This window comes from Macaca nemestrina, chromosome 3, assembly GCF_043159975.1.
Source record: "Macaca nemestrina isolate mMacNem1 chromosome 3, mMacNem.hap1, whole genome shotgun sequence".
NCBI lineage: Eukaryota > Metazoa > Chordata > Mammalia > Primates > Cercopithecidae > Macaca > Macaca nemestrina.
The window spans coordinates 33,208,818-33,234,014 of record NC_092127.1 but is presented as its reverse complement, the minus strand read 5'-3'; positions in this window follow the sequence as shown (position 1 = coordinate 33,234,014).

Sequence of the window (25,197 nt, the reverse complement as noted above, 5' to 3'; positions counted from 1 at the left end):
TCAAAAACACTTTTTAGTCATTTTCTTTGTGCCTCAATAGAGTACAAAATCTACCTGGACTTCCTTATCATATTGAAATAGAGATATGTGACATTTATATTGTTTTTTCTGTTCACTCTGGCAGCCAAATTCTATGTAGATGCATCCTAAGCATGGAAGGTTTGTTTAAAATAGCAGTAAATGTGGGGTATATTTGTGTATGTGTGTGTGTGCGTGTGTGCGTGTTTAAATTTGTTGGGCCTTGTTCCTTTTTTTCCCTAAAACTCTCTTTTCCATAATTGTCTACATAGCCAGGAAAGAGTAAATCCATATAGTTTAATAATGTTTACTATCGATTATATGTAAGTTACACAATAGAAGGTGTTGTGCCCATAAATGAATAGATTTCTTTGGGTTGAACTATTTCATTTTTTACCGTGTTTGTGTTTACAATTCAGTAATCTAGGAGAAATATTTATTTTCCTGTATTATATTTGCAATAAAGTATACTTGTGGAAGTAGTACATTAATTTTTTTCTATCTAAAAATTTTGATTTGTGTCAGAAATATCAAATGTTAATGTGTAGAATAAATGTCTCAGAGACACAAGGTTTGTTCAACATTGCGTGACAACGTCTGAATTGCATTCCATTCTACATTTATTAACACAAGAATGATCAGTATCCAAATCACCAAAAGTTCCAGACAAGCAAGGGATGCTGATTTACCACTATTGAATCTGGGAATTAAAATATAACAAGCTTGCCAGATGTAAAGTTCTAGGTTTGGCGAAGAGATAAAAGCCTTCTTACTGACGTGCTATATGACTTTACAATGGAGCATTAAGCAGCAACTTGAAAATGTGGCCAGATATTGATCTGTAAAATTTTCACATATTTTGTAGTGACTTTGAAAGCCTCAGTGTAGTTAATATATACTCATAGACTGCACGTCATTTGCTTCATAGATAGTCTGATAATGTTAGCAATTAAAATGTTTGGGAATGCCATAAAAGTTTTTTCACATCAGGAGATCGAGACCATCCTGGCTAACCCCGTCTCTACTAAACCCCGTCTCTACTAAAAAACATACAAAAAACTAGCCGGGTGAGGTGGCGGGCGCCTGTAGTCCCAGCTACTCGGGAGGCTGAGGCAGGAGAATGGCGTAAACCCGGGAGGCGGACCTTGCAGTGAGCTGGAATCCGGCCACTGCACTCCAGCCTGGGCGACAGGGCGAGACTCCGTCTCAAAAATAAATAAATAAATAAATAAATAAATAAATAAGTAAATAAAGGTTTTTCACAAATCTCTTTTGTCAATACAAACTACCTTATGTATAGCTATCAACAATGAAACTGTTTCAATCTAAATTGAAGGCAATTTTAAAAGTCTGGGATACTGCAGAAAACACAAGCCAAGGTGACTTTCAATCTTTAGTCCCTACTGGTGGGTTTATGTAATACAGACATTTTTGTTCTTTCTTCAATTATAATAATTATATGTCTGCCAGGCGCCGTGACTCACGCCTGTAATCCCAGCACTCTGGGAGACCGAGGTGAGTGGATCACCTGAGGTTGGGAGTTCGAGACCAGCCTGACCAATATGGAGAAACCACGTCTCTACTAAAAATACAGAATGGTGCATTCCTATAATCCCAGCTACTTGGAAGGCTGATGCAGGAGAATCCCTTGAACCCAGGAGGCGGAGGTTGCGGTGAGCTGAGATTGTGCCATGGCACTCCAGCCTGGGCAACGAGAACGAAACTCTGTCTCAAAAAACAATAATAATAATTACATGTCAATCCCATCATATTATTTAATTTGGCAGTACATCTTTTATTTGCCATGTTATGTCATTACAATTTTGATGCAAGATTTTCTTTTATATATGTTCTATTTTTTAAGTTCAGCTTTTGATATTCACGTTATTGAAGACATCCATTTATAATAAATCTAAATTATAAATCTGAAATGTTTATTTTTAAACTTTAGTCTCTAAACTAGACTAATTCAGAACTTTAAAATTTATAGCTAAAAGATCTTATACTACTCAACAAAAAGTATAATTTTCCAAGAGGAACAAACCATTGTTTCTTTTTACTACTGAAATGTACATTTTGATTTGTGGATTAACATACTGTAAACTGCAAATTACTATATCTGGTTGTAAATCAGGTGTAATGTTAGGCACTTTCTTTTGCATCAGTAAAAAAAAAGTTAATCACATTGTAATATTTTAATATTAAGCTTGTAATGTTTGAAATTCTAGACCAATATTTGGTAACAGAGTGTTAAATGTAAATCCAAAACTACAAGAATATACAAGAACAAGAACCTAAATTTCATACTATGAAGAATATTCAGCCATCACTCTCAACAGTGTTTTTTTCCAATGACTTAAAATTACGTCATTGGCTTTGAAACCTAGAGAATATGGACTATAGTGTGAAGGGACCCAATTCATTTGTTAATGAATGAATGCATGCAGAATAAATTTATTTTAAAAATCAAGGAAGAAGAAAAAAGACTAAGCAGAGAAAGAAAGGGAGAGTGGGAGAGAAAGAGGAAAGGAGGGAGGAAGAAAATGAGGGAAGAGAAGAGAAAAGAGCAAAAAGGACATTGAGAAGTAGAGGAGACAGGGAGAGGAGGACAATTAAAAGACTGAGCTTTTCCTGAAGAAGAAGGAATTTTCCTCAAGATGGCAGCATTGCCTGCAGTTCCAGCCTGCCATACAGATTTTAGATTGCCATCCCAACCACCTCTCAGCCTGGCCAGTCTCTAGAGCTAATTTCTTAAAGTCTCTCTCTCTCTCATATGCATATGAAGAAACATTTTTGAGTAAGAATTCTCAATAAGGATAGCAGCGTTTTTAACCCATTTATGCCTGAAGTTGCAATTTTTAAAATTTTTGCAATCAGACCTTGGCAATGACCTTGAGCAGTAGGATATAAGTATCTCCTATATGCTTAGTGTTCCAATAATGGAACACTAGGCATAAATTGATAAGTGGTCTTTTCAAAGAAATAAATCTCTTTTATTACCCTACATACACACACACACATATATATACACACATACACACACACATATATAGAGAGAAGCATATATATATGTTTCTATAATATATAAAGTCTCCATAGTCTTTATCTATATGTATAGATAAAATATATAATATATAACTATTTATATAGAGACTTTATTTTATCTATCTAAATAAATAGATTTCATATATATAGAGAGAGAGAGAGAGAGAGAAAGAGAGAGAGAGAAAAATAGGTTCTATTTCTGTGGATATCCCAGATTAACACAGATTTTCAGATGAGATGAGGTGCACTCAGGGTGGTATGCCTGCAGACATAACACAGATTTTTAAATTTAATTTAATAATTTACTAATTACCCATGGTGCCACATATGTTCAATTCACAACACACTGCAAGGCAGCCCTTACAGGGACTTAAACCACTTATGTTTGTTCCTATTGAGCTTAGCATTGACTTGCTAATTCTTGATTTTACTGGGCCTATAGAACCCTCATCACCAAGACAGTTTGTTTCTAGAGATCCACAGGAATCATTAAACTGCAAGATAGTATAGGCAAAAAAGTGTGATCAAATCATGTAGGTATGAGTAGGAAAAAAATAAATAAAGGTAATAGAACAAAGAAGAATATCCTATTAATAACACAAATCAGATAAATTCTCTAATTTCTAATTAACAAACACTCCTTGAAGACCTTTGTGAAGAAGAAACAGTTTTCAGTAGGAATTTTCAACAGGGATAGCACCATTTTAAAAAAAGGGGTCTTTTTAAAGAAATAAATCTCTTTTATTAGCTTAAGTATGTCAACTAGAAAAAGTCTTAGCTCCAGAATAGTCACATATCATAATTCTAACAGAGCACTATAAATTTTGAAATATTTCATGAATTTTTTACACCAATAATCACTTTCTTTCAATAGTGGCTATGGCATAATTCTCATCATAAGTTTCCATGGATTAGCTAAACTATTAGAAAATTATTCTTGTCATAATCTTAAGATTTATATATCAGAAACAACATATAACAATAAATCACCTATACAAGAAGAAAATTGCATATAGATAGTTAGCATTCCTGGAAATCTCAGCCCACAAATCATTTAACTTTTGGAGAACCCCAAAGGAAGCAATTTTTAAAAACATACAGCCATAATTCTAATTTCAGTACCCCAAAGAATTAAAAAACAAACTGATCGAAATTCACAGACTGGTATGACCTAGTATGGAAAAGGTTTGAATTGACAGAATGACTATTTCCCTAAGTAACTATTGTGCCCAACAAAGTTGGTGAACCACTAGAATAGAAGTAGAAAGAAAAGAGTAAACTAGTACAATAGTCCAAATGAAAAGTTCAAGAAACTAAAATAAGACAAGTGGCAACAGAAATATACAGAAAAAAGTAGATTTGATAGGCATTAAGGCTAAGTGATTTAAGGATCTATGACAGTAAATGATTTGAGGAATAGGAAGCTGAAAAACTTAGATTATGTCAATTATAGCATATTAACCAAAAGAGGGAAAGGAGAAGGAGGAGAAACTAAATGTGGAAAGATAAAAATCCGGCTTTTATATTTTACTTAAGATGTCTGTGGAGCAGTAGATTAAGATATCTATTAATCAGTTAGAAATGTGTATCAGAAATGCAGAAGAAAGATGTGAACCTAAAATATAGATAAGAGCTATCACCATAAAGGTAGTTAAGAAGAAAAAGAAGAGGAGTGGAAGAGGAGAAGGGAAGAGAAAGAGGGAGAGGAGGTAGTAATGGGAACTTATAGAACATATGTAGTATTGTTCTGTATATGTATGCTTATTTTATATTTAAAATGTCATAGTAGATGTACCAGAGTATAATTTGTTTCTTCATTCAATAACAGGTTTTGGATATTTTTTCCATTTTAGAACATACAGATTTATCTCAATATAAATAAATATGTACATGATACAGTTCCGGAAAGATACACAACAAACTAACAGCTGTGATTACCTCTAGGGAAGTGGGAAGTGATCAGGATTAAGGGTGTGATCAAAGAGACATTTACATTTACTTGTAAAGTTTTATTTGTTTAATGTGCAGAATGAATTAATGTATTGCCGGTAAAATTAAAAATGCATGTTTAAGTGAGGTTAGACTAATTCATCTAGATTTATCATTATCTGATTTTATAGTTTAATGGAAGGCTTATGATACCTTGCAAAATTCAGTTATATGCCAGACTGTCTTAGGAACCAGGAAAATGCCATTGTTTTGTCATAAAATAATAATTTAATAAGACACATTTCTACTGAATTAGTATTGCAACTACTAGTGCATATGTGTAAAAATAGCAAATAATGCAGCTGCAAAATTTTACATTTATAAATCACCTATCGTTTAGAGTATTGGTATATTTCCATCAGTCACTTTAGCAAAGCCAGATTGACATTTTAAAACAGCAAATTATTAATATATGTAAAAGCGCTTCCTCAAAATTTACCATGAAACAGTATTTGTGAATACTGTCAACAAAATTTTAAAAAAGTCACTTACGATACATTTTCCTTCTTTTTTTATAAAATTGCCTCATTTCTTCTCAGGCTGTGTTTTTGTTGTTTGTTTGTTTTTCAATGATATGTAGCCAGCCTCCCACTCAACATCTAGTATGAGAATTTCCAAACTTCAATCTGAGGCCTTCTCTTTCTCTATAGAACTTCCACAGAGAATTGACTCATTCCCATTCCATTATTTTTTATCCATTACTTGAATGCCAGTCAGGTGTGCTATGTCAAGCCCAAACCTCTTTCCTAAGTTCAGCTGTTCTCTCTCTCCCTGCTTGACACACTGTGACCTCAATAAACAGACCCCAAACAAATTTCATCATCTTTCCTCTCTCCTTCATTTTGCAGGGCATGATCATATCCAAACTGATTTTCTCTCCTGACTTCCTTCTTTATGCTAGTCATCCAAGGTCATTCAAGGTGAGAATGTTGGAGCATGAGTTGCAAATTTAAATGTCTACTGCTGCTCAGCAGGAAACAGCCTACATGATTAAGACAAGGAGAAATGATATTGACTGGCAATCTGAGGGCATAACCGACTCATTAAATGCAGTAGCCTTTCCTCAGCCTAGATCAGCTTATTGTTCTTATATGGGTCTGTGTGTGCTCAGTGCTGCCAATTGTTATTTTTAAATCTTATATTTAGCTGCTGACAAAAATTATATTTTAAATACTATGACAGTGAAAAAAAAAATCCAGAACAGGTGACAGGCTTTACTGTAGAGGATTTGGTTTGACATCAATGGAGGCAATGCCATGCTTTCATTTTAGGTAACTGGGCTATTAAAACAATCAGGCCGGGTGTGGTGGCTCACGCCTGTAACCCCAGCACTTTGGGAGGTTGAGGCGGGTACATCACTTGAGGCCAAGAGTACGAGATCAGCCTGGACATAGAGGATTTGGTTTGACATCAATGGAGGCAATGCCATGCTTTCATTTTAGGTAACTGGGCTATTAAAACAATCAGGCTGGGTGTGGTGGCTCACGCCTGTAACCCCAGCACTTTGGGAGGTTGAGGTGGGTACATCACTTGAGGCCAAGAGTACGAGATCAGCCTGGACAATATGGCAAAACCTGTCTCTAACAAAAATCAGCCAGGAGTGGTGGTGTGCACCTGTAATACTAGCTACTAGGGAGGCTGAGGTGGGAGAATCACTTGAGCTGGGGAGGCAGAGGCTGCAGTGAGCTGAGACCACACCACTACACTCCAGCATGGGTGACAGAGAGAGACTGTCTCAAAAAAAAAAAAAAAAAAAAAAGAGTAACAACAAAAAGACCTCTCTTGCTTTAATCCATAAGACAAGTGAAATTTTAAATATTTTAAATATTTACTGTAAGTTATTGACTCCCTAACAACAAATAATTTTTTCAATGATTTTTAAAATGTTGGTGTGATAGTCATCTGAGAAAAGTGCTATTTTCCCACCAAGAAAAGAATAACTGTAAGATCAGTAACTAACCTTTGTCATTGTGTATGTGTTTGTGTGTTGTGTGTGTGTATGTTTTTTATATAGTAAACCAGTGCTGTTAACACTTGGAGTCTCATTAGTAAACTCTATTCTTTTCTAAATGGTTTTGCTTCTGATTTAAACAAAAATTTTTATTTTATTTTTATTTTTAAATTTTTTATATTTTAAATTCTGGGATACATGTGCAGAACCTGCAGGTTTGTTACATAGGTATACACATGCCATCGTGGTTTGCTGCACCCATCAACCCATCATCTACATTAGGTATTTCTCCTAATGCTATCCCTTCCCTAGCACCCCGCCCTCCGACAGGCCCCAGTGTGTGATGTTCCCTTCCCTACGTCCATATGTTCTCAATGTTCAAGTCCCACTTATGAGTGACAACATGCAGTTAAATAAAAATTTTTAAACCACCATTTCTGTATCTAAATTCTGATGATTCTCTCTTAAATTCATTTCTTTTTCTTTTTTTTTTTTCTTTTTTTTTTTGTGACAGAGTCTTCCTCGATTGCCCAGGCTGGAATGCAGTGGTATGATCTCAGTTCACTGCAACCTCCACCTCCCGGATTCAAGTGATTTTCCTGCCTCAGCCTCCTGAGTAGCTGGGATTACAGGCGTGTGCCACCACACCTGGCTAATTTCTTGTATTTTTAATAGAGACGGAGTTTCATCGTGTTGACCAGGCTGATCTCGAACTCCTGACCTCTGGTGACCTGCCCACCTTGGCCTCCCAAAGTGCTGGGATTACTGACTGAGTCACTGTGCCCAGCCCTAAGGGTGTTTCTTGAACCAACTGGTATCTTTAGTTCCTCCAGCTATTATTACACCTCAGGCTTTGAGCACACCCTGCATGCTAAAATCCATAAATACCTTTATTACCCTATTAAATTCTCACGTAGTTAACTTTAAGTTTTGTGGAGAGAGAAACTGAAATCTCCTTTAATATTCTTTTTGGTATTCAATATCATATTATTAACTATAGTTGTCTTGTTATAGAGACCCATAGAAAAGAAGTCCCTGTGGAAATGAAAGCAGATATTGGAATTATTAACCAAATCCAGAGAGTATCTGGAGCCATCAGACAAAAGAGGCAAGGAAAAATTCTGCTTTACAGCCTTTGGAGGGGGCATAGCAGACACCTTAATTTAAGATTTCTGGCATCCCTGGGTATGAGAACATGTTTCTCTAGTTTTAAGCCACAAGTGTGCACTGATTTCTTACAGGAAAAAAAGGGTATGTTAATTTCTTACATAAGACCTAGAAATCTCATACTCTCCCTTGTCAAAAAACACCATCACACCTCTGCTTTTCTAAAAGAACAAACTTCTCAAAAGTTTTCTGCAGCCACTGTCCCAGCTCCTCCTATCCCTTTGTTTTTCCTCATCTCATTACAACTGGGGTCTAGTTCTTAGCACTTAAACTTTCTTTGTTAAGATTTCCCACCAATTCCATCTTGCCAAACCCTGTGGTTCCCGTTTGTGACCACCTGTCTCAGCACTCAACAGCGTTCAATACAGCTGACACCTGGAGATCCTGTGATTATGCAGGCTTGGGTTTTCTTCACCTCGCTGGGGCTCCATCTGACTCTCCTTTACTGGTTTCTCCTCCTTTAACTGAACTCTGTATCTAGTGTCCTGGATTCAGTCTTAGAACATCTCCTCTTACTTTTTTCACTTTTTAAACTCATTTTGTCTCTAGTACATTCTAACAGTGTGACCTCAAGCCAGTTATGTAACACTCTGCTTGTTTTGTCATCTGTATCATGGGGGTAATTAATCCTACGTGCCTCAATGGATGTTTGTGGAAAAATAATTCATCTATATAAGGAATCTAGAACGCAGTCTGACATGTAGTAAGTGAGCAATAATGTTAGTCAATATGATGATAATGATAATGCTGATGATTTTATATCTACATTTGGATAATGAACAGACATCTCAAACCCAATATGTCCAAAATAATATGCATGATTCCACAAAATTGCAATGCCAAATCCTCTTGCTGTGTTATGTGTCTTAGTACTTGGTGATAACATCCCCAGAGAATCAGCTCATGACTCTTGTTCCCTCCCTTTCCCCAGCATCCAATCCTATAGCAGTTCTTGGTAATGTCATCTCCAAAGATAACATTAATCACTTCATTTTTCTTCACACCAATTGCAACCCTCACTTTCATTTACATCACCACTATCCCTGACTGGACTGTGACAGGAGACTTCATTGTTCTCACAATTGTTGCTCAACAATCCATTTTTCCATTAGAAGCCAAAACAGAATCAGAACATGCCGTACCATTATTTGGACTATTCAATCACTTCCAATTAAGAACTGACATTATGTTATACTGCCTTCCTATCAGTACATTCAGACTGTTGTAACAAAATACCATAAACCAGTTAGCTTATAAACTACAGGAATTTATTTCCCACAGTTCTGGAAGCTGGCAAATCCTAGATCAAGGTGCCTGAATATTAGATATCTAGTGAGGATCTGCTTTCTTTTTCATAAACTGCTGTTTTGTTTTTGTTTTTTACCTGTGTCTTCACATGGCTGGAGAACCACATTTCCCTGTGATCCCTTTTATAAGGGCATGAATCCCATTTATAAGCGCTCCACCCTCATAATTTAATCACCTCCCAGGAACACACCTGCATATACAATCACACTGGGTGTAAGAATTTAACTTAGGAATTTGGGAGGGGGGAGGATGGACACAAATACCCCATCTATAGTACTTCCCATTGTACCTAGATTATATCTACACTGATCTCATCTTATCTGATTTTTCTTCAAATCTCCTCTTTTAGCCAAAGCAGAGTTTCTTAAGACCTGGCCCCCACCTCAGTAGCCCTGCACAATCTCTCGTCTCTGCATAGATAGCTCTCCATTCGAATTTTCACATGAAGGGCCCCTTTCATCACTCAGGCTTCAACTCAACTGTCACCTTCCCTTTTGGGGTAGAGTACTATGGCATGATTATGGCTCACTGCAACCTTGAACTCCTGGGCTCAAGTGATCCTCTTGCTTCAGCCTCCAGAGTAGCTGTGACCACAAGTGTGCACCACTATGCCTGAATAATTTTAAAAATTTAGGTGATATGGGATCAAGACCATCCTGGCTAACATGATGATACCCTGTCTCAACTAAAAAATATACAAAATTAGCCAGGCATGGTGGCCGGTGCCTGTAGTCCCAGCTACTCAGGAGGCTGAGGCAGGAGAATGGCATGAACTGGGGAGGCGGAGCTTGCAGTGAGCCAAGATTGCACCACTGCACTCCAGCCTGGGCGACAGAGCGAGACTCCATCTCAAAAAAAAAAAAAAAAAAAAAGTTGGTGATATGGGGTCTCACTATGTTGCCCATGCTGGTCTTGAATTCATGGGCTCAAGTAATGCTCTGGCTTTGGCCTCCCAAAGTGCTGGGATTACACAGCACCTAGAAAACTGTCACCTTTTAAACATACCTCCATTGGTCTTCTTTTCAACACTGCCTTTCTTATTTCCGAGTAACTTTCTATTATTTTACCCTGGCCTATTTTTTTTCACTGCATGCTTTAGTGTCTAATGTCCTCTTTCTTTATTTCCTTATTTCTTTTGTTTGCATGTATGTTTTTTATCGCTTGACTCTACCAGCAAAATGTAGCTTTATGAGGTCAAGAGTCTAATTTCTCTTGTTCAATTATATCTCCAGTGCCAGGAATGAATCAAAGGAAATAAATGGCAACCAATACAAAATATTAATGCTTCATATTACTTCATTTGTCTTTAGAACATTTTGTGCACTTATGGCTTGTCAATTTGGGGAGTTTCTGCTTCTCATTCATTAGTTCATTCATTCCTTCAACACATACTTATTGAATACCTATGATATGGTTTAGATCTTTGTCCCTACCTAAATTTCATATAAAATTTTAATTCCCTATGCTGAAGGTGGGACCTAGTAGGAGGTGATTGAATCACGGGGGTGGTTTCTAATGGCTTTGCACCATCCCCCTAGTGCTGTCTTATGAGTGAGTGCTCATGAGATCTGGTTGTTTGAAAGTGTGTAGCACTTTCCCTTTCACTCTCTCTTCTGCCAGCAATGTGAATATATGCTTGCTTTCCCGTTGCTTCTGCCATGATTGTAAGTTTCCTGAGGCCTCCCCAGCCATGTCTCCTTTACAGCCTACAGAATTATGAGTCAATTACATGTATTTTCTTCATAAATCACCCAGCCTCATGTAGTTCTTTATAGCAGTGTGAGAAGGAACTAAAACAACCTACTTATTTGCCAAACCACTGTTGTGGTTTAAGGGTTCAAAGACAATTAATACTGTTCCTTCACTCAATGAACTAGTAATATAGACCAACCTAAAAATACTAGAGGGTTCAATAAAGCTCTGTATAAAATGTTTTATAACCAATATTTAGATCAGTTATTCAATTAAATAGGCAGATAAAATATTTTGTAAGCCACTTAGTAGATAATGTCTCATAAAACGATAGAGGAAAATCAACAGAAATTAAGGATTTCAGAAATTTTTCTTATATGTTTTTGTATACATGCATGCAAACACATATGCATGGGAAGATATTTCCTCTATTCCTTAGAGGAATTCCTAGATGCAGTATGTGATTTGTGTTATTTGTATACAGTGTTCAGTAATGTACTTAAAAAAAAATAGACTGAATGTAATAGGTAACATCCATAATCTCACCACTTTGGGAGGCCAAGGCAGGAGGATTGCATATGGCCAAGAGTTCAAGACCAGCCTAAATAACATAGCAAGATCCCATCCCTATCAAAAAAAACTTTTAAAAATTAGCCAGGTGTGGTGGTGTATCTCTGTTTTCTCAGCTACTCAGGGAGCTGGGGCGGTTGGATCACTTGAGCTATAATCTCACCACTGTGCTCCAGCCTGGGCAACAGAGCAAGACTCTTCCTCTAAAAGAAAAAAAAAAGAAAAGAATTTACTATTTAATATAGGCAGGAAATTGAGTATTCTGGATAGGTAAATATACTTGAGAATTATAATATGCTATGTATTTTTAGGATTATAAAAATACAAATATTTCAGAAATTGTTTCAACTACCTAAGCTTATTGATGTAGTAAGAAACTACTCAAAGACTAGTTGAAAACTTGTGTCAAATAACAACACTACTGAGAAAAGAAATTTTCCACATAAATCAATTTTCTTAATAATTAAAGCTTATAGTGTTATGTGTTCCAAACGCTTTTTAAAAGTGTTTTATTAAGTGATCTCATGTTGTACTGAAAATAGCCTGAGTTTTGGCAAAAGGTATATGGCACTTGTGATCTCAGTTTAGAAATTTACTAGCTATGTAACCTTAAGCAGGTCACTTAAATATTTTGATATTTAATTTCATTATCCTTGAAAACACAGCAATAACTATGTTATTAGATTATTGGAGGAATTTAGAAAAATATCTTTAAACACTTAGCATATCAAGCATATACTCAATGCTGCTTTTCATGAAAATATTTCTAAATTATTAGTATGGATTTACTTTCTCTTTAAGCTACTGAGTATAATAACCTTATAATATCTGTATCACAAGGTAGAATTAGCTGATAAAATAAATATAAGCTAGGCACAGTGGCTCACGCCTGTAATCCCAACACGCTGTGAGGCCGAGGTGGGTGGATCACCTGAGGTCAGCAGCTCGAGACCAGCCTGGCCAACATGGTGAAACCCCGTCTCTACTAAAAAATACAAAAGTTTAGCCAGACGTGGTGGTGGGTACCTGTAATCTCAGCTAACTGGTAGGCTGAGGCAAGAGAACTGCTGGAACCTAGGAGTCAGAGGTTGCAGTGAGCCAAGATTGCACCATTGCATTCTAGCCTGGGCCGACAACAGCAAGACTCTGTCTCCAGGAAAAAAAAAAAATGTCTATATCTATATCCAACTGTCTGTCTATCTATCTATCTATCTATCTATAAGCATGAAGTTGAATCACCATTCTGCCATTAATTCACCATGTTACATTGGCCCAGTCATTTCTCCCCTTTGACACATAATTTCTCTTTCTGTAAATTGTGAACATTGGGATAGATCTTTCATAAGATTTCTTCAAGATCTAATAGGCCAATATTGCAAGAAGCTAATGCTGATTTTGTTATGTGATGTTGTGCTGTTCTAAGGGGCTTTTATGAATTGAATTGTGCTCTCAAAAGATATGTTAAAGTCCTAACCCCCAGTACCTGTCAATGTGACCTTCTTTAAAAATAAGTCATATGAAGATTTTATCAAGTTAAGAAAGAGTGTCTTTGCAATCCAATATGACTGGCGTCATTGGAAGAAGAGGGAAACATTTAGTATAGTAAGGACAAAGATATGCAGTGAGAAAGTCAAGGATGATGGAGGAAGAGATTGGAGTAATGCTGCTATAAGGTGCAGAAGGCTGTGTCAGGGGCATTTGAACCAGAGCAACTCCATCTTGAATAAGGACTGGGTAAAATAAGGCTGAGACCTACTGGGCTGCATTCCCAGGTGGTTGGGCATTCTTAGTCGCAGAATGAGGTAGAAGGACAGCACAAAGTACAGCTCACAAAGACCTTGCTGATAAAAGGATGCGATAAAGAACCTGGCCAAAGTCAGAATGGCGATTACTGAAAAGTCAAGAAACAACAGTTACTGGTAAGATTGAGGAAAAAAGGAATGCTTTTTACACTGTTGGTGGGAGTGTAAATTAGTTCAACCATTGTGGAAGATAGTGTGCTGATTCCTCAAACACCTAGAGGCAGAAATACCATTTGACCCAGCAATTACATTACTGGGTATATATCCAAATAAATGTAAGTCATTCTATTATAAATGTACATGCACATGTGTTCATTGCAGCACTATTCACTATAGCAAAGTCATGGAATCAACCCAAATGCCCATCAATGATAGACTGGATAAAGAAAATCTGGCACATATAGACCATGGAATACTATGCAGCCATAAAAATGAACAAGATCATGCCCTTTGCAGGGACATGGAAGGAACTGGAAGCCGTTATCCTCAGCAAAATAACGCGTGAACAGAAAACCAAACACTGCATGTTCTCACTTATAACTGGGAGTTGAACAATGAGAATTCATAGACACATAGTGACAAACAACACAGACTGGGGCCTGTCATGGGGGAGCATCAGGAAGAATAGCTAATATATGCTGGGCTTAATACCTAGGTGATGGGTTGATCTGTGCAGCAAACCACCTTGGCACATGTTTACCTATGTAACGAACCTGCACACCCTGCCTGTGTAGCCTGGAACTGAAAATAAAAGTTGGAAAAAAAAAAAAAAAGAAGCTGGCCAAAATCCACCAACACTAACATGGCAGCGAGAGTGACCTTTGATACTCCTCAAGGCTCATTATATGCTAATTATGATGCATCAGTTTGCTAAAAGACACTCCCACCAGTGCCATGACAGTTTACAAATGCCATGATAATGTCTGGAAGCTACCCTATATAACCTAACAAGGGGAGGAAGCCTCAGTTCTGGGAATCACCACCTTTTACCAAGAAAACTCATGAATAATCCACCCCTTGTTTAGTGTACAATCAAGAAGCAATTATAAGTATAATCAGTTGAGCAGCCCATGTCGCTGCTCTGCCAATGAAGAAGACATTCTTTTATTCCTTTCCTTTCTTAATAAACTTGCTTTCACTTTACTCTGTGGACTCACCTCAAATTATTTCTTGTGCAAGGTCCAAGGACCCTCTCTTGGACTCTGGATGGGGACTGCTTTTCAGTAACACAAAGATTGAGGCCACCACCAGAATCCAGCAAGAGGCAAGCAAGAATGGTTCCCACAGTCTCAGAAGGAACATAGCCCTGCTGGTGCCTTGACTTTGAACTTCTAACCTCCAGAACTGTGAAAAAATACATTTCTGTTGTTTTAAGCCACCCAGTTTGTGGTACCTTGTTGTTTCAGCCTCAGGACACTAAGGCAGGGTGTCAAAGATGTAAGGACCTGTTGATTTCTTCTACTTATGGGTGTCAGTCCAATCACTCAAGCATTCATGTCTTACAGTGCTATTTTCCAAAAACTTTGAGAATTACTTGACAGGGCATACTCTATTTCATTATCTAGAGTGAGTATTATGATTTGTTCTGTATAGTTCCCAAAAAAATATTTAAAATAGGATTTTTCCAAAAAGCATCACGTGCATTGTAAATAATTATTCTGAAACAGGTCTCAACGTAGGTGATGACAAATTTCTAACATATTTATTTTTACTCTCACCCAGTTGAAAAATATATCTCATGGTACTTCATTTCATATACCATGTTAAGATATAATAGTGACACCATAGTCACCTCACTGCCTTATTTTTGGTATTTTTTCTCTAAAACCATTTATAGATATATTTTTTTCCAAAATATTTTCTCCTTCAAGATAAAATCATGTTATTTTTGACATTCCTATAGACTTACTAACTACAACAAATTACTTATTATTTCCAGTGCTGTCAAATGGGACATGAAAAATGTGGCAAATGTCAAACTTTATTACATAGGTTTTTAAAATATAATTAAAGCTATTTATTTTTCAAAAAGAAAGAGAAACTGTGATAGTTATTTCTTCATTTGCTGTGTGCTATGGTTTGAATAATGGTGTCATTTCCAAAATTCTTGTTGAACTCAATCCCCAGCAGTATTTAAAAGGTGCAGCCCCTGGGAAGTGATTAATGTGATTAGCACCCTTATAAAAGGGCTCCAGTTTTAAGGAGTGCTCCCTAGCCTTTCTATTGCCCTACCAGTGAAGACACAATTTGTCCCCCCCAGAGTAGAACAACAAATGTGTCATCTTAGAAGTGGAGACCAGGCCCTTTCCAGACACCATTCCTGCCAGCACCTTGATCTTGAACTTCCCAGCCTCAAACAACAAATAAATCTTTCTATTGTTTACAAATCACTGTCTGTGGCATTTTATTACAGTAGCACAATTGAACTAAACACTGTGCTTTCTGATTTCTTCCTTTGCAGACCACAATAACTTCAGTTTTTCATAAAACTAGCTGAAAATGGCACATAAGACCCATCATTAATGTATAAATTCTCGCCAACAAAGTGTAGAATTTCCTGAATACATTTACTACAATAATAATTATTATTATTTTAGTTTTGACTCGAATCTTCATTTTTGCACCCCAAGAGTAGATTATAGATCTATATCTGATAATAGGTCATAACAGTTGAATTCATTTTTGAAGGTTTGTGATGTGTTTCTTCTATAACAGAGAGTTGAATCTAGTGGCCCAATGGATGACGCTGCCAAAGAATATTTAAGGAGGTAGGAGAAGATAGGTGGCTATCCAGTTACATCATCAGCTTTGTGACTGTCAGTACATTTCTTTTCAAGGGTTTTGTACTTGGCAACTGAAGGATTATCGTTTTAAGTCTTTTTTAGAGTGTCCCAGTTAGTAATGTTAATTATTCTCCATGGATTTGGAAGAAAGATTTAGTAATTTTTACAAAAACAAGTATGGAAATAAATATATATTTGGAAATAGAAGCAAGTGCCAGCAGACATTACTTTATTCCTGCACTAGGCATGTCCATCGGCAGCTACAAAAGAGAATATAAATCAGAATTTCTCCAGAGAAGGAAAGCTACGATCGTTAATGGGATAAGAAGGCTACTTCTCAAAAATGATTTAAATAACAGGGAGTTTAATATAAAAAAGTGAAGAAAAATCTAATTTCTGTGTCAGTTTTTTAAAAAAACACATCCAACCTGCATGCAGAAATATTAACACATCCTCTTTCGTTCAGAAGGACTTGAGTGTATTTTTAAAAGTATATGTATTGGGCAAATTCTCAGTTGGAACGGAAGTCTTTCTGATCACTTTAAGGTGAATAACGACTTCTCAGAACATATTAGGTCACTTATAGAGTCTTGGGAAGGGATGCAAAGATGGACTTAAAGTTTAGCTTCCAGGAACAACACCCATACCAGGCCAACGGCCGGTCTGATGACAAGGCTGACACTGGTGCCACTGAGTGTGTCATGCCAAGACACTGACTTTTTTGCAACTGCCAGGACCATTACCACTTCTGTACCAGGAACTTGACCTGTCACTCCTGGATTCCAAATACATTTACTGCCTCATGCCAATCAATAAAAGGCAGTGCCATCAGAGCCTTTTCTCCTTGCTTTATTCATTACAAAATCCAAATGTCACATGGATAAAATTAGTGGAGAATATGCTACTAACTGAAATGAGACATGGAAAAATGAGTTGTACCTTTTAAATTGAGGAAGTTTTCTTCATATAAAGTATCAATTTTTGTAAAGATAGAAAGGCTATTTGAAATATCATGTTCTGTCACAAATATGATAGTTATCATACAGATTGGATTCTAAGAATTGGTAAATATTTTAGAGGATTTTTAGTCTGTAAAGTATCCAAGGCATTCATTCATTTAATAAATAATTAACACATTTGGTTCTGTGACCTAGAGCAAGTGACTTAAACTTCTCTGAGTCTCGGTTATCTAAATGTAAAATGGAGAAAATAATACATTTATAAATGCAAAAAACTAATATGGTAAGCACTCAATAAATTATTGTTGCTATTATTAATAAATAATAGGGCCTAGGCAAAAGTATTCCTTCTATAGAATTCCTAACAGATAACCATCCAGACTTTTGAGTACTTTTATTGTCATGTGACTTACATCCCTATGACAGCTCATTTCAAACTAGAGCATTTATTTTTATTTATATTACATGTAATATCATGCCATGGCATTATAATTTCCTAGTTTGGGAGCCATCAGCATAAAAAAGATTCCATTAAAAAAATTCGTTGTGTTAAATTAAACAGTTTCTCATGATAGCAATATTTTAAAAGGTGGCTGGATTTCCAATACCTCCACAAAATTATTTGAATTCATGATCGTTCATCTATATTATTATATCACTAAAAAAAACCCTTATCACAGATTGGTACCTTCAAGTCTAATAACATTAAAAGTATCCACAAAATAGCAGGACCATTCATCTACACTGAGGTAAAGCTATGTGGAGGTTAACAGCATAGGTTCTAGAGCCAGATCACTAGGATTGAAAGCTCAGTTCTGCTGCTTTCCAGTTCTATCACCTTAAGCTAGTTACACAACTTTTCTAGGTCATTTGCAAAACTGAGTGAATAATAGTACCAACCTCAAAACTATTATGTGAGAATTGAACATGTCAATATATAAAGTGACTAGAACAGGGTCTGCCCTAGAGTATTACATGATTAAAGCTATTATCAATATTACATACCAATGTCAATTGGGTGTGCTGAGAATGCCAGTGTAAGGGGAGAATACCAGGACTGCTCCTCATGTCTCTCACAGTGTAATGTGGGACAAAGACATACAAACTGATCATTATAATGCACTTCAGTAAATACCTGTGAATGGGTGAAAAAAGAAGCACCTAACCCAGTTGGGGACTAGGTGGAAGTGAAGAGTTTGGAGAAGGCTTCCTGAGAAGATGATGGGTGAACTAAGCAACAAAGAGTGAGCAGAGAGTGGCTACGTGACTCCAAAGTAGAAATCAAGTTGTCTGCTAGGAGTGGTAATGAGAAAAGCAGAGTAAGAGACTTAGATTGTGGTAATAACATAAAGCTTACCAAGAACAACTAATCATGAAGTTGTAATGATAATCTTGCCTCAGCCTCCCAAAATTTGAGATTACAGGTGTAAGCTACCATGTCCTGCCAGTTTTGTTTCTTTTTGTTCAGGATTGCTTTGGCTCTTCAAGGTCTTTTGTGGTTCTGTACCGATTCCAGGATGATTTTTCTATTTCTGTTATTGGTATTTCGATAGGGATTGCATTGAATCTGCAGGTTGACTTGGGTCCTATAGGCAGTTAAACAATATTAAGTCTTTGAATCTACAAGCTTGGGATATTTTTCCATTCTTTGCGTGTCCTCTTCATTTTTTTAAATCACTGTTTTGTAATTTTTATTGTATAGATTTTTTGCTTCTTTAGTAAAATTTATTCTTAGGAAATTTTCTTTGTCGTTACTGTAAATGGGATTTATTTTTCAGATTGTTCTCTGTTGATATATAGAAATGCTATTTATTTTTGCGAGTTAATTTTTAATTTTTAATTTTTTTAATTATTTATTTATTTATTTATTTATTTATTTTTGAGGTGGAGTCTCGCTCTGTCACCCAGGCTGGAATGCAATGGTGCGATCTCGGCTTATTGCAACCTCTGCCTCCAAGGTTCAAGTGATGCTCCTGACTCAGCTTCCCGAGTAGCTGGGATTACAGGCATGTGCCACCACTCTCAGCTAATTTTTTATATCTTTAGTAGAGATAGGGTTTCACCATGTTGGCCAGGCTGGCCTCGAACTCCTGACCTCGTGATCCGCCTGCCTCGGCCTCTCAAAGTGCTGGGATTACAGCCATGAGCCACTGTACCCAGTGCAAATTAATTTTATATCCTGCAAGTTTACGAAAAAATTTTTTATCGGTTCTAACAGTTTATTTTTTTTGTGGAATCTAGGTTTTTCTAAATATAATATCATGTTGTCTGTGAACAAGAATAATCTGATGACTTATTTTTCAATTTGGAAGCCCTTCATTTCTTTCTCTTAACTAATTGCTCTGGCTAGGATTTATAGTACTGTGTTGAATAAAAGTGGTAAAAGTGGGCATCGTTGTCCTGTTCTAAATCTTTTCAAAAAGGTTTTCTATTTTTTCCGATTCAGTAAGATGTTAGGCATGGTTTGTCATATGCGGCCTTTATTATATTGAGGTATTTTCCTTCTACACCCAGTTTGCTGAGATTTTTTATCATGAAGGGATGTTGAGTTTTACCAAATGCTTTTTCAGCATATATTGAAACTAGTAAATGTTTTTTGTTTTTACCTATTAATTCTAGTAAATGTTTTTTGTTTTTACCTATTAATTTTATGTATTCTATTAATTGATTTGCATCCATGGGATAAATCACTCTTGATCATGACAAATAAATGATCTTATGTTATTGAGTCCATTTTGCTAGCATTTTGCTGATGATTTTTGCATCTACATTCATCTGGTATGTCAACTTGTACTTTTTTGTTGTTGTTATTTCCTTATCTGCATTTGATATCAAGGTAATGACAACTTCATGAAATGAATTTTAAAGTTTCCTCTTCTTGATTTTTTTTGGAGTAATTTGAGTAGAATTTGTGTTTGTTCTTCTTTAAATGTTTGGTAGAATTGATCAGGGAAGCCATCAAGTCCTGGGTTTTTATTTGAAGGGAGACTTTTTATTACTGTTTCAATCTCGTTACTCATTATTGGTCTGTTCATGTTTTCTCTTTCTTCATAGTTCATTCTTGGGAGATTGTACTTGTTCAGGAATCTATCTATTTCTTCCAGGTTTTCCTATTTGTCTGCATATAGGTATTTATGATACTAATGATAGTATCTAATGATAATGTGTTTATGATAAAATCTAATGATCTGTGGTATAGGTCTAATGTCTCATTTTACTATGGTGATCTTATTTATTTTGTTATTCTCTCTCCTTTCTTAGTCTAGTTAAAGGTTTGTTGGTTTTGTTTGTTCTTTCAAAAACAGCCTTTTTATTTTGTGAATCCTTTGTAATTTCTTAGTCTTAATTTATTTATTTGTGCTCTGACCTATATTATTTTTTTTCCATCTACCAGTTTGGAGTTTGGTTTGTTCCTATTTTTCTAGTTCTCTGAGGTGCATCATTAGGTTGTTTGTTTGAAATCTTTCTACTTGTATGATGTAGGCATTTATTTCTATCAACTTCCCTTCTAGAACTGCTTCTGCTGTATCCCATAAGTTTGGTATTTCCATTTTTGGTTTTCTCAAGGTACTTTTTAACTCCTTTTTAACTTCTTCATTGACCTGTTCACTGTTCGGGAACATGTTCTTTAACTTCCATGAACTTTTAGTTTCCAACATCCATTCTGTTATTGATTTCTACTTTTATTTTATTGTGATCACTGTAAAACATGTAGTGAGTGACAGAGAAGAGAAATGAAGCATTTTAAGTCAAGTTATACAGTAGATTTGGAAACTATAATATGTAATATATCTGAAAGTACACAGGATATTTTAGGGAGGAAAAAAATCGTTATCAAAAACTGCAGAGAAATTTCTAAAACTAAAATTTTTACATTTATTATCTGTGTAATGAATTGTTCTTTTCCTGGACATACCCTTTTCTTTCTATTTCCTCACTGAAAACATTTAAATGTCATAATTTCTAGGAAGCTTTCCTGACTGCTCCCTAGCCCAGCTTCAATAACAGCAGAGTTAACTGCTTTCACTTTTGTATGCTCTCACACTCTAGGACTTATTGTTTCATGTAGGCACTAAACCACTTTAAGCACTTCCTAGGCACAGGTTGAGTTGAGGGTATATAAGAAAATTGTATAACCCCTCACTGAAAAATTTAGTCTAGAGGGAAGATTAACATATCATACAATTAATTTGATTAGTGATCTGATGTGAAACAACAAGAAGCTGATGAACTTCCCTTCTACCCTGAATTTAGGAAGAAGAATGAAATCTGTCTAATGAAGACATCAGAGCAATTTCAAAGGATGTTAGAATGAGTTTAATGATGAATTATGATAGAGAGCATTTTAAAGAGTTGAAAGAGGATGTGTGAAGTCAAAGGCACTAGTAGAAAATCGAAGACTTTGGCCATCTTATTATACATATTTTTACAATGTATTTTACTCACAGGGTAATGTGTCTGTTATGTGACTTGGCTATGAGATTTTTGCCATTCACATTTATTTATTTATTTATTTCATCCCAGTACTTAGCCTAGTGCTCTCTGGTGTTCGATCAATCTTGTTTGAATGAATAAATCAATAGCAAGAGTAACATTGCAAAAGTGGTTCAAGATAAGACATGCCAATATAATACAAGGGAATAATTTGATTTAGCTTTTATGGTATTATGCACGAAGTAGGCATTTTAAAATCTTCTTAAGACAGGTCTATATAGAGGAGAAAAAACAGATTTGCAAGAAATTTCATTGTCTGTTAAGTCAGATGTGATGAACTATGATGAAAAAGTAGAAATTTTTCCAGTAACAAAACTGTATTTCTCTTTGTTGGACTTTCTAATAAAGTAACTTTAGCACTCAAAAAAGTCATCTAAAGATTAATCACTGGATGACAGATGTACATTGAACATGAGATTAGTGATATATTCAAGGATTTTTTATTTGTAGTTAAACTGAAATATGACTGAAAAAAGATCTTTTCAAAACTGGATAGTTTATAAACAATTATCAGAGATCAAATACAGTGAAACTCATAGCTAGTTAGTCACAGAAGACAAGTAACGTTTATATTTTACAACACCTTATTGTCTATTTCTAATGAGAGCAAAAACTTCATTAATTGCTTTGGGGCAGACATTTTTAGACAATTCTAGAAACTCATATAACAATATTAACTCCATTTGAAAAAATATTTCACTGAATAAAGTAAAATTACCTACCAAATTGTAATCTGTAAAATAAAAGCAGTAAATTAGTAACATTATCATTAGTACCAAAGAGAAATAGGTTTTCTTTAATCATTGAGTATGAATCCCTTAAAGTGGAAATGTAATTCCACACTAACATCTACCAATAGGTGACAGCAGAATAATAATTCTCTAATAAAAGAACACTCCCAACTGTTAAAAGTTGTAAATTTATCCAGGCAGAGTGGTTCATGTCTGTAAACCCAGTGCTTTGCAAGGCCAAGGTAGGAGGATCCCTGGAGGCCAAGAGTTCAAGACCAGCTTGGACAACATAGTAAGACCCCATCTCTACAAAAAAATAAAAAAGAAAAACAAAATAACTGGGTGTGGTGGCACGCACCTGCAGTCCTCGCCATTTGTGAAACTCAGGCAGGAGGATTGCTTGAGCCCAGGAGTTCAAGGTTACAGTGCACAATGATCATACCACTGCACTCTAGCCTAGGTAACAGAGAAAGACCCTGTCTCAAAAAAGAAAACATAAAATTATAAATTTGTACTAGAAGTCCTAACCAAAGCAATTAGGCCAGAAAAAGAAATAAAAGGCATTCAAATTGGAAAGAAAGAAGTAAAATTAATGTCTGCAAATGACATTTTCTTATATGTAGAAAACCCTAAAGACTGCACACACACACACACACACAAAACTGTTAGAACTAATAGACAAGTGTAGTAAAGTTGCAGGATGCAAAGTCAACATACAAAAATCACTTGTATTTCTACACACTAACAAAGAATAATCCAAAAGGGCATTTATGTTAAAAACTCTCAGTAAACTAGATATTGAAAGAAATATCTCAAAATAACAGTCATATATGAAAGACCCATAGCCAACATCATACTGAATGGGCAAAATCTGGGAGCATACCCCTTGAAAACCAGCGCAAGACAAGGATGCCCTCTCTCACCACTCCTATTCGACATAGTATTAGAAGTTCTGGTCAGGAAATCAGGCAAGAGAAAGAAATAAAGAGCAATCAAATAGGAAGAGAAGTCAAACTATCCCTCTTTGTAGGTGACATGATCCTATATCTAGAAAACCCCATCATCTCAGACCAAAAGCTTCTTAAACTGATAAACAACTTCAGCAAAGTCTCAGAACGCAAAATCAATGTGCAGAAATCACAAGCCTTCCTATACACCAACAACAGTCAAGCCAAGAGCTAAATCAGAAACAAACTTCCATTCACAATTTCCACAAAAAGAATAAAATAGAAATACAGCTAAGTAGGGAAGTGAAAGTTCTCTACAGAGGGATTACAAAATACTGCTCAAAGAAATCAGAGATGACACAAACAAATGGAAAAACATTCTATGCTCATGGATAGGAAGAATCAATATTGTTAAAATGGCCATACTGCCCAAAGCAATTTATAGATTCAGGGCTAATCCTATCAAGGTACCACTGACATTCTTCACAGAAGTAGAAAAAACTGTTTTAAGATTCATATGAAACAAAAAATAAGCCCAAATAGACAAGGCAATCCTAAGCAGAAAGGATGAAGCTACAGGCATCGTGCTACCTGACTTTAAACTATACTACGGTGTTACAGTGACCACAACGCAAGGTACTGGTACAAAAACAGACACATAGACCAAAGGAACCGAATAGAGAGCCCAGAAATAAGACTATACACCCGCAGCTATATGATCTTTGACAAATGTGACAAACACAAGGAATGGGGAAAGGATTCCCTATTCAATAAATGGTGCTGGCATAACTGGCCCATATACAGAAGATTGAAACTAGAACCTTTCCTTATACCATATGCAAACATTAACTCAAGATGAATTAAATACTTCAGTGTAAAACTCAAAACTGTAAAAATACTGGGAGACAAACTAGGCAATATCATTCAGGACATAGACACAGGCAAAGATTTCTTGATGAAGATGCCAAAAGCAATTGCAACAAAAGCAAAAATTGGCAAATGGGATCCAATTAAGAAAAAGAGCTTCCTTAACACAAAAGAAACTATCAACAGAGTAAACAAGTAGCCTACAGAATGGGAGAAAATGTTTGCAAACTATGCATCCAACAAAGGTCTAATGTGCAGAATCTATAAGGAACTTAAATGAATTCACAAGACACAAACAACCCCATAAAAAAGTGGGCAAAGGACATGAACTGACACTTTTCAAAAGAAGACATACAAGTACATACTTATCACTTATCATTAGAGAAATGCAATCAAAACCATAATGAGATGCCATCCGTATTAGTTTGTTTTCACACTGCTGATAAAGACATACCCAAGAATGGGCAATTTACAAAAGAAATTTAATAGACTTACAGTTACACGTGGCTGGGGAAGCCTCACAATCATGGCAGAAGGTGAAAGGTACGTCTCACATGGCAGCAGACAAGAGAGAAGAGCTTGTGCAGGGAGACTCCCATTTTTGAAACCATCAGATCTCATGAGACTTACTATTATGAGAACAGCACAGGAAAGACCTGCCCCCATGATTCAATTTCCTTCCGCTGGGTCCCTCCCATGACATGTGGGAATTCAAGATGAGATTTGGGTGGGGACACAGCCAAGCCATACCATTCTGCCACTGACGGCTCACAAATCTCATGTCATCACATTTCAAAACATGTCATGCCTTCTCAACAGTTTCCCAGTGTCTTAACTCATTTTAGCATTAATTCAAAAGTCCACAATCCAAAGT